This window comes from Wasmannia auropunctata, unplaced genomic scaffold (assembly GCF_000956235.1).
Source record: "Wasmannia auropunctata unplaced genomic scaffold, wasmannia.A_1.0 LD334549.1, whole genome shotgun sequence".
Classification (NCBI taxonomy): domain Eukaryota; kingdom Metazoa; phylum Arthropoda; class Insecta; order Hymenoptera; family Formicidae; genus Wasmannia; species Wasmannia auropunctata.
Genome location: NW_012028341.1, coordinates 26156 through 37017, shown reverse-complemented (window position 1 = coordinate 37017; position 10862 = coordinate 26156). Strand labels below are relative to the sequence as shown.

The window sequence follows — 10862 nt, the reverse complement described above, 5'->3', positions numbered from 1 at the left end:
ATATATATATATATATATACATATGTGCATCCAGTGCATCCAGCGATACTTTCCGCTGGCGCCGCCGGTGACGAGCCGATCGACACGCGGTGCGGAGAGCACTGTCCCCCGGGGTCGCGCGACCAGACGCGCGTGTGGCCTCACCTCCGCTTTTCCTCCCTCCCGGGGGGTAGTATAGACCACGTCGGGAAAACGTGGGCGAGATTAATATTAGATCGATTGTCGTTAATAACATCTCCGGCGCTCCTGTCACGACACGGTCGTACTATTTATCGCCGGCCGGGTGCAACAACCACTGTCATCGCCGGCGCCGATGCATCGCATCGGGATTTGCGCCGGGCAGGAGCAGCGCATGTGGCGCGTAAATTCCCTTCTCTCTCTCTCTCATTTTTTTCCTCCATTTTTTCAACAACAATTCGGCCGGAGCGCAAACCGACAAATCAATCAATCGATAAACATGCCCATTTCCACCGGTGGTTGCCCGCGGCCGCGATATAGAAACGCGGCGACGTCAGTCGGCGACTCTGCAGCGAAGCACACCGGCGTCGCACCCGAAGTCGCAAAGTGCACAGGTTTTTTTTTTCCTAACACCGGACGAAATCAATTAACGGAGCGACGGGATAAGCGTCGCCAAGTAAGGCCGCGATGACTGACGCGTGAACTCTTTCCTTCGCCGCGAGTCTTTGTTGCAAATTTTATCAGGCGGCGCATCTCCGCCGCCTCTCTCTCTCTCTCTCTCTCTCTCTCTCTCTCTCTCTCTCTCTCTCTCTCACAATATTAAATGTGACGATGTTATTTATCGTCGTCGGCGACGGGCGTGACACACGTCGGTGGTAACAACTCGCTATCATACACCGCAGCGCAGCCCGAAGACTCGTCTTCGCTTCTTGACGAGAAAGCGTCCGTTTTTATTTCTTCGTTGACGCGCGGCAAAATAAACGTCGCCTCTCCCAAGGGCGGGAGTGACGTGGTGGCGCTCACGCGAAAGAGTCCACCCGGTTTTGTGGAGAAGCGCGACCGCAAGGAGATTAAAAAGGTATCGATCCTCTAATGCGCGAAAGAGTGCAAGTCCGCGAAATTTTTTTTCCGCGTGAAACCGGGAAGAGATATACATTTTCCGGGTGACATCCCCCGATAAATTCCGGTACCGGTCGTTATTCAAACCCCGCGAGGTGTCGCGGCAATTTAGCATCCCTCGTTATAAATGCCACTTTGGGATAAACTTCAAAGAGCCTCTTAATCAGCTCATGAACTTTTCCAATAAGATCTTCAACCGCCCTTCGCCCCCCTTTCCCCCTCCCTACGTTCATTGTTCATCGGAGCTTAACAACTTTTGCGTCAACGCCGGAAATTATTACTATAAATTTCCACACCAGCTGACCTTTTCGTTTGATAAAATGCGTTTTCGCTCCTCTCGCGGTGAGAGAGAGAGAGAGAGAGAGAGAGAGAGAGATGCAGCAATCGTACGCGTGCGCGCAAAAATGCAGCGACGAAACGAAATAACGGGAAAATGACATTAACGTTAAATTAACTGTCGCGAGCTTCCGACGCGCGTTTTATATTTTCCGATATGTCATCCGCCGCCGATAAACGTGCGACGTGATAATACAAAATCGCAGATGTTGTAAAATAACAGTGGTAATCCCACTGTTTTTGATTAATACGAGTCAACGAGACGAGATGCGCGAGAGATTTCTTGGCGAGAGATTCCCGCGAGATCATTCAAGGATCCTTTAAGATCGATGAAAAATAAATTACTGGGGGATCGCGTTTCTTCGTTAATCCGTTCGACATATATTGTGCAACGCGCCCCGCAGACGCCACGTTCTAAATATAAGCTTCTCGCCCCTTCTGATGGCCCGCAGCGATTCCACGCGAACGAGCGAGCGAGCGATAAACGAGTTTCGACGGGTTGCCAGTCGCGAGAGGTGGGCGATGATAACGCGGCGCGAGCAGGCAATTAGTTTAACGCATTTTAAACGGACTGCAGGCGGCATTAACGCGGAAATGTAACCGCGCCCGGCTGTCCGCCGTTTACGAGCAGCGCGTAAATATAGCCGCGCGTGCATTGCGCGATGCGCGTTCGCCGAGACGCGCGCGCGAATAAAGGGAACCGGAGTCCCGGAAAAACGTCCCTCTCCCTCCCGCCGTCGGTGCTTCTTGCAACTTCGCAGAGATAAGTTTTTCGCGTCGCTTAATGCGACACTCACGCGGGTCGTAAAGTTCATATCGCGTGCCGGGAGCATCGACGACTTGACCGCTGACGACCGAACGTCAGGAAACGTTCGTTTCTTCCTCGCGCTTCCCGCGACTCTTAAGAATTTCGAGGACAAGACCAAATAACAGGTGTGCTCCTTTTGATAGACATTATACAAGTGAACGCAACGCGCCATCAGGCGATCCTCCCCCGTTAATTATGTATTATATCGCTTTAACGAGTAACTCGATTATTGGTAAATTAAATGTCGATCATGGCCCGATCCTTAGCCTCGCGGTTAACTTCGGTTCCTTCGATCGATCCTCCACGACGGAGATGATGTATCCTTAATAAAGTGGCACGTAAAGTCACGCGCGTAATCTCACGCTCGATTTTCCTTACCCAATATTTCTCGCGGCGGTTGCATTTAACGGAAGTTGCGTCGGGGGGGATATTGATTTCAGGAAAACGAGGGAAGTGTATCTCACCGAATATTCTGTCCGACGTTATTACGTTTAACATTGTATTCTCTATATATAAAGTCTATAGATATAAAATCTAAAGATATAAAATATATAAAGTCCAAAAAGGTTTAATATAATCCAAAATATAAGTCCAAAAAGGTTTTAATATAATATATTTTGCTCGACAATATGTACCTATAATATTCAATTTATGAAAAAAAACGGACGACGAAAGCGCGCGCTCGTGCTTCAATCGCCGCGACTGCCGCTATTCCTTCCCCGCTTTTAATTTACGTAATACGATGAAACGTAATATCGTCAGAAAAGGTAAAATCGCCGGCTGGAAAGGAAACGACGAACGGAGAACGGAGCGAAACAAGAGGCACTCCGCTCCGCGGAGAGATTCTTTGACTCGCCACGACCAGTTCCCTTTCATCTTCATGGATGCAGCCTGGCAGTGATTCTCAACCTTGACAGATCTGTCCTACTAATTGCATGAAATCCGCCCCCGCTTCGCTCCGCTCCACTCTGCTCTCCGCCCTTCGTTAAATACGCTCCATATTAGCCTTCGGGCTGCGACGCGTTTCTCTTATTTGAACGCAAATCGCTGGCAGTATGAATGCACGGGGCATATTAGAAACGATCCGTACCGCAACTGCAGGGATGCATGCCGGCGTCGAGGCAGAGATCGATAATTCGAACACTCGAGGATTTCGCGAGTCGAACGAGACGCCGCGGAGGAGACCCCCCTTCGAGGCTGGCTAAGGGCGAGAATTGAAAACCTGCGCGCACACACACTCGCCTCCCGACCGCAATTGCATTACCGCATTTCGAACGAAAAAATGAACATCGGTTTTTCCACGTAACGGTATGCCGTATAAGCGAATCCGCTCAGCGGATACGACGCGTGCTCCCGAAGGCAACCCCGCTCCCTCCCCCCCCTTCACACGCGGAGGTAATCGTGCTCCGCCATCCGCGAAAATTACTTGCGGTTAGCAACATCCCTGGCATACACGCCGTAATGGGGGATGCGCATTCGGCATCGTAAGCGATGATCACCCTGCACGGAAAGCGTTAACTCAGCCGTTGCGGACTTTAAAACGCATCTCTCATTCCGCTCGCGCGGTCCGACCGAGCTCTCTCTCTCTCTCTCTCTCTCTCTCGCTCACTCACGCTCTCTCACTCTCTTTCTCTTCCTCTCTCGAAAGCGCGCCGGTACGCTTGCAGGCGCAAAAGGTTCGAAAAGAAAAGAGAAAAAACGGAATTTCAATCAATCGCCGAATACCGTTTGTTCGAACTTTAGTCCATCACCCGGATCAGCCATCGGTCCACCGTTCCGACCTGATGCATATGTACATAACGTATATGCCTACGTGCGCGTGCAGCATCACGTCGCTGAAGTATCGAACGAATCCGCGAATTTCCATCCGAGCCCCGCGAGACGGTTCGGAGCGATGTGGGATTTCGCATTTTTTTTTCTCTCCCCGCATTCGCAATTCGACCTCTTCCGCGAATCATCCCCGCGCGAGCGGCCGACGATTATCCCTTCCGTATAGAGCCCGGATTATCCCGGACGAGCCTGACGACGAGCTCTCGTCTCTGCCGTCCTCGAGAGAGTCTCGACGGCGCGATAATAAAGCAGCCGACTCGTCGCGTTAACGACTCAATTAATTTATTGCATCACGTGCGAATTGAGTGTCGCGAGTGAGCGCGGGGACGGGAGGGGGGGGGGGGGGAGGGTCGTCGCGTAGTATCGGATTTGTTTTCCGCCGATCGCAAACGAGGTTCGCTCGCGGGCGCTAGGTCGCGTGTGTCAATATTCAGACGAGTATGCAAACATTCCCCTCCGGCGGCGGAGCAGATAACGAAGCCATGCGAACACAGGGTTAGATTCCCGGCCTCGCGAGCTGACGTGTACATGACGTATCGCTATATTCCTCCTGTATGCTCGTTAGATCGTGACGGATACGCAATGTCAATGAATGCGCGACACGTTTTTCATTTGCATTATAGCAATGAGCGCTGTAACAATAAGTGAGAATCACTTCGCCATTCCGAAAGCCTCGTGCTGTTTAATTTATGGAATGCAAAAACGTGTATGTATACAGTGTTATTTCGGTTTCGCGCTCGTTCGTTATTGCCGGCGCCTGCACGTGTACGGCCGATTGTCTAGCGCCGTAACGATATTTACGCACGGCTATTCATTCTGTTTCGTTAGCACACTGGAGACGCGAACGTCCAATTTCGTCTGGTTTCCTGATCCCAGTCCTTGATCGAATCCCGCCCACGAGTAAACGACATTTCGTTCTCGTTCACACAGAGGAAACGTCGTTGCGGGACCGTGGCGAAAACGAGGAGGGGGAGCAAATCAAGGAAAACGCGATCCGGCGAGATGGGAATGATAATGAAAAGTGGACGCGGTCCGGTAATTCGAGCGATTTTTCGATCTTACGAAGGATATTTCACCGGTATGTCCTTATGCGAAGTAAATGGGAAATAACGAGTGAAAACGAGTTTAATTATTCTTCATCTTAATTCACCTGCCTTTCCGGCAGATGTGCTAATTCGCACTCGTGGAGATCTCTTGACAAATAATAATGCAGCCAATGGAACTGGCTGTTATTTATGCGACCAGACATGATAATAACGATAATAGCAGTGACTGCTCTCGATAATCATTATTTCCGATAGTACGCGCTCAAGTCTCAGAGAGAGCGTGGAGTGCCGCGGCGGCGGCAATTTTGTTGCACCGGAGGTAGGCGGGGGAGAGCGAGTCGATCATCAGGAGTGGGTACCAACTAGGTTGGAGAAGGAGACGCGATGCAACAAGACTGTCTCGTTATGTGTTGACTGTTACAGGAGAAGGAGCACTCGTCTACGTTTGAGTGCTTCGTTCTTCGAAAGAGAGAGAAAGAGAGAGAGAGAAATAGAAACAGAATGGGGATGCTTATTCTCTATAAAGGATGTTACGATGAGAGGATATGAAGAACAAAACCCGCCTGTGCAAAAGCCAAACGCGCCGGTGGATTTTAATAAAATATTAGAACGGCGAGAGAGAGAAACTATACTCTGGGGAAAATACCTGCGCCGTGATCCTTGACCCTCGCTCAACCATCGCATGTCTTCGCTCTTATCTGAGATAACGCATCGCGAATCGCAACATTTAGTATGTAAATTCTCGCAGTGCGTTACGTGGCGTCGGCACGAAGGGAGTTCCGCCGCCGGTAGCGGCACTCTGATTTCTCAACGTTTCTCGAAAATTCTTAATACTTCGTTAAAATGGATCTCTTTGCGCAGAACACCACATGTATCTTTCATTTTTTAAATCTATAAATAGTAAATAAATCTTTAAAGCTATACACGCAAAGAACAATTTTGCTGAATCCTGCAGATCTGAAAATAATTTTTGTTCAACAATCCAAATAATTTTGTGCAAAAGTCAAAATAATTACTAGAATATCAAAACGTTTAATAGCAATGCTTGTCAGTTTTAACATTCCAACAAATTATTTTGATGATTCAACAAAAAATTATTTTCAGATCTGTATTTAGCAAAATTTTTAGACCTTTTAACAAAATCGTTCTTTCCTTGTAACTTTTCTACGTCCTGCAGTGCTGAAAAATTGTGCTACCACTATACGCTCTTATAATTTACTATCTTACTATCGTTACTACCTGCTGTTATTCGAAAATACAGATGTACACTTCCGCAAGCGTTTATGTCAAAGTCACTCTAAATGGGCTCTCGAAGAGCCACTGAACAGGTTCTATCGCTGTTCGAAATTCGGAACCCAAACAACGGGGGCTGATTCCTCGGTGAGTAGCGCGCGCACGTAGAACGGAACGGTGCGAGAGATCAGTGTCTCGGGATGACTAATCCTGGACCGGGGCCAGTAGATACGCGTAAGTCAACCCACGTACATATGTGCACCTCTCGCGTGCATGCGTGTGCGCGCACGTGTACTCCTGCATACGTGTGTGTGTGTGTGTGTGTGTGTGTGTGTGTGTGTGTGTGTGTGTGTGTGTGTGTGTGTGTCGCGCGCGCGCGCGCGCGCGTGTGTGTGTGTATATATATATATATATATATATATATATTCACCGAAGCCGCAGCGGCAAAGTTTCAAGCTCCGGGCTTACGGCGGCTCTCTCCTCCTCGAGTTATTTATACCGAAATATGGTCGGGAACGCACACCCGTCGTGGAAGCGGGAACACGACTCCTCCAGCCGCGAACAACGATTTAATTGCGTTCGAATTCGAGCCGACATGTATCTGTGGGCTCGTAATTTAAATACGCGAAATAACAAAGGATTAGAATTGATCGTATGCGTTTCTCCGACTATATCGATAATAAGACCGAAAGGTTTTCTAATTCAATCGATTTTAAAATATTTATGATTATAACTGGGGAACGTAAGTATCACGTAAATCAAGTTCCTCGATATTTTCTAGCAGAATATACCGTTTGGAAGTTTTCACGCGTTACTTTCGAAATAAACGAGTCATATCCGAGAGCGTTCTATCACGTTGGCGTGCACTAAATTCATAAATAGCAGTCTCGCCGACGCGATCGCGTTCGCATACGGTTTACACATTCAAATACCCTCGGCCTGGGCGATACCATAACACGACCGACCGCCGAAATATTTCTGTCTTATACCTTGGCATACTTAGATCCGTAACAGTATAAGAGTTTAGGTGAATATTGTGTACGCCTCGCCGCGTCTCTGTCACTGAGAGAAAAGTTTAGTATGAACAACCAAAATTTTGTTACTGATACCAAAACTATGTGTTGATATGTGACCAACTAAACTAACACGTCGATATTAATTCATTGAATTTATTGAATAAAATTACCAAAATAATTACATTATTTTGTTGAACTTATTAAAAGAAAACTTATTTTGTAATTGCAACCCAATTTTATATTACTGTGTACAAAATGTGAGTAACCAAATAAAATTGTGTTGTTAAATCAAAAATTATACCAAATTTTGCTTATTTAATTATATATTTTGCTATTTTAACAAAATTTTAGAATAAAACTTGACTTTTGTGAATAATTCTCTGTTTTTGTTACCATTAGTATATCTTTTCTCTCAGTGTGTAAAATCTCCTCTCTTATTTTCTCTCGCGAAGCGGGGATCTCAGATAAAATAATTTGAATTCGCTCTGCAGTATATACAGGCGCTGCAGTTTAATGTCAGATTCACCACAATCGGGTCGGGCTGATACAATTTTCGGCGAAATTCCGCGTGATGCAGCGACAAAACGCGCAAAATAGCTCCGCAGATTTTATCGCGCGGCGGAGAGAGCCGTCCGCGCACAGGCTCCGTCACGGAACGAACGAACGAACGAACGTCGACGAGAGGGACAATGGCAAAACGCGGACGACTTTGAGAATGGATCAGAAGTGCCGCGCGAAATGGGAATTAACGAGCGTGCGATTAACCGGGTTAATGGACGTAGGCACGCGATACTTCCACGACGACGCTTCCAAAGGAGACGGGTTGTTGACCGGGGCTGACTGACACTCGACTCCTCTCATCTGGGGCACCCACGAAGGCAACCCCTCCCCCCTCCCGCCGCCGCCGCCCGCAAAGTTGCACCATCTCCGGATGTTCAGCGTGCCGATCTTATTCCGCGTGATGTAAGGAGCGATGGAATGAATGCCGATGACGCGGAGAGCTGAACGAAATTCGCTCGTGGCACGCCACTTCGTTATATTCCTAGCGAAAAAAAATTTGGCCGAGATAGAGAGCCGGGATTTCATCCTGATATGGGTAGTTTTTTTTTTGCGATCGAAATCGCTGTATATATTTTATTTTCCTGTTTATATCGGCGCGAAAATTTTATTCGGTATTACAACTGTATACCGGGCGTTGATAGAATAGGATGTATCGACGTAAAAGGCCGCTAATAATCCGTGTCGGCGGCAAGTTGGGGATATTCGCGGACGTTCGAAGAGCGCCTTTAATGGCGCGGCGCGGTGATGTCGCAACAATAAAAATTTGCACGTAAACCCGGTTACGATGGGGCTCGGCCGGCAATTTCGCCAAAATTACCCTCGTCACTGATATCGGCTTAACGTCGCGAAATATAAACCTTAATTGCCCGATGTGCACGATGCGATTTACACGATGCGCTATTATCCGTTGCGGCGGCGGGAGAGGAAGGGGGAGGGGACGCGTTGACGAGATTTTGCTCGCGGTTTTTTCAACACGGGAACACGGCCAAAAGCCGTTCCTCGGCGCGAAGTACCTAAACCGACGGGAAAAAAAACTCTGTTTTTTTTTTGGAGATTTTATATGTGTCTGATATATTAAGAGATAACGTAAATCAGTCGCGGCTCCTTCCGGTTACGCCTTGTATAATATTTTACGACCCTGCGCCGGGCGCATATTAAAATATAGGTACCCGCGCCGTTAGACCATTGTTAGTCGGCGGCGAAAAAAATGGCGAAAACTATAAATTATACAAAGGCGCGGGAGCGTAAAAGTGGGAAATAGGACGGAACGCGGCGATAACGAAAGCGCTCGGAGGGCGACTCGTAATATCGTACATTCGAAATGGACGCGTGCGTGCGTCGTTTATATATATGAGTGAAGTTCCTCGGCGCGCGCGGGGGAAGTTCCTTGACCGAGTTGCTTCGCCGCGGAACATTTCCATTAGAGGAAAGCGGACGTGCTTTCCGCACACGCGTCGGGCACTTTCCGCATGGCGGAAAAAGGCGCGCCGTACACGGGGTGTATAGCCTCGAGTTCCAAATAGAGGCAAACGCGAGCGCGCGCGCGCGTGTGTGTGTGTGTGTGCGTGCGTGCGTGTACATACGCGATGCTCTCGTTCCAAGTTAAATTAAAAGCGGTACGGCCGCCGCATTCCCCCGGCAGTCTTCCGCTGCTCGGTGGACGAACCGCGTGTACGTGTACGAGCGCGCCGCGGGCCGGTTAGCGAAGCACAAACTTATTAATTACAATTATTAACGGCCGAAAAAAGGCGCGCCTCTCCCTGCCTCTCTCTTCCCGTATGCACGTGCAATTAAGAGAGGCTGCACCTATAGCCCTCGACCGCACGCCGCGCGGCGCCAAGCGCCGCCGTGCGCGCGCCCGGAAAAAAGGAAGACAGAACGGCGTCAAGGAACAATGTACGGCATACACCATTGTTCTCGTAATGGGCCTCCAGAGGCGGGAGGGGGGGGGGAGGGGAGAGGGGGCGCGGGCGTGGGGAGGGGCGCCGATTCAGGATGTCAACGTCATTACGGATGCACGAGTCCCGACGCGCAGCATTAACCCACTTTTGTTTAATCACAAAGGCAATCTCGGGCGATCGGGCCTCGGGCGGGTTCAACGTCTCGCCGCGCGCGCATTCGGCGCCATTGATGCGCGCGCGCTTAATTGCACATCGCGCTTTTATTCCGGTCGACGACGACGACGACGACGACGAGTCGCTTGACCCCTCGGACCCGTCCTGGCCGATCCTCGATGACCGCTGCGAAGCGCACAACGTCATCGTTTCACGCTACATATATCGCACGACACAAGAGGGGGAGGGAAGGGAAGAAAAAAAAACCAGGCAGAGTCGACGCGATTAGAGAAACGAAATTGATAGACGCGCGGAATGGAGTATCTTTATCCCCCGGAACTCTCTCGTCCCGTTTCAAATTGCCTGTTACGGGACGCGCACACGAGCGCGTCGCAATCTCTTTGTGACACTGTACCCGCGCGCGCTCGGAACGAGGAGGCACTCGACGCCGTGCACGTGGAACGCGAGGGACGCGCGTATAACTTCGGGGTACTGTCGAACTAACCGCGTTCCCGCCACAATTTGCATGCTAACTCGCCGGCACGGAGAGTTTGTCGCCGTCTCTCTGTGAGCAGACAACTACCAATTTCTATGCCGATTGTTCCCTTATACCAATCCCCAGTCCGTTGGAACTCTCTCAACTCGTCGTTCAAGCCGGCCTTCCGGTGACTCGATCGTGCACGCGGCGGCGAATAAGGATCGCAGCTATGCGGCACGACGATTCTCTTCGCGCGAGTCTCACGCGAGAATCATTTCGTTGCCGCTCAAAAACGATTGCCGAAATTTCCTATTGACGGGTATAAAGCTCGAGAGCCCCTTCCTTTGAGCTCGCGCGGCTCAGCGGAAGCCTTAAATTCCTCTCTCGTGCTAGAAAGCCTTTCCACGCCTTCTCCTACCGGAG

General features: G+C 49.5%; 1 protein-coding gene across 1 annotated transcript in view; it reads right to left on the bottom strand.

Moving 5' to 3' along the window:
- Positions 1 to 10862, bottom strand: part of LOC105458293 (dystroglycan-like) — a 60513-nt gene that overhangs the window by 33667 nt on the left and 15984 nt on the right. The gene's annotated exons all lie outside the window — the stretch shown is intronic.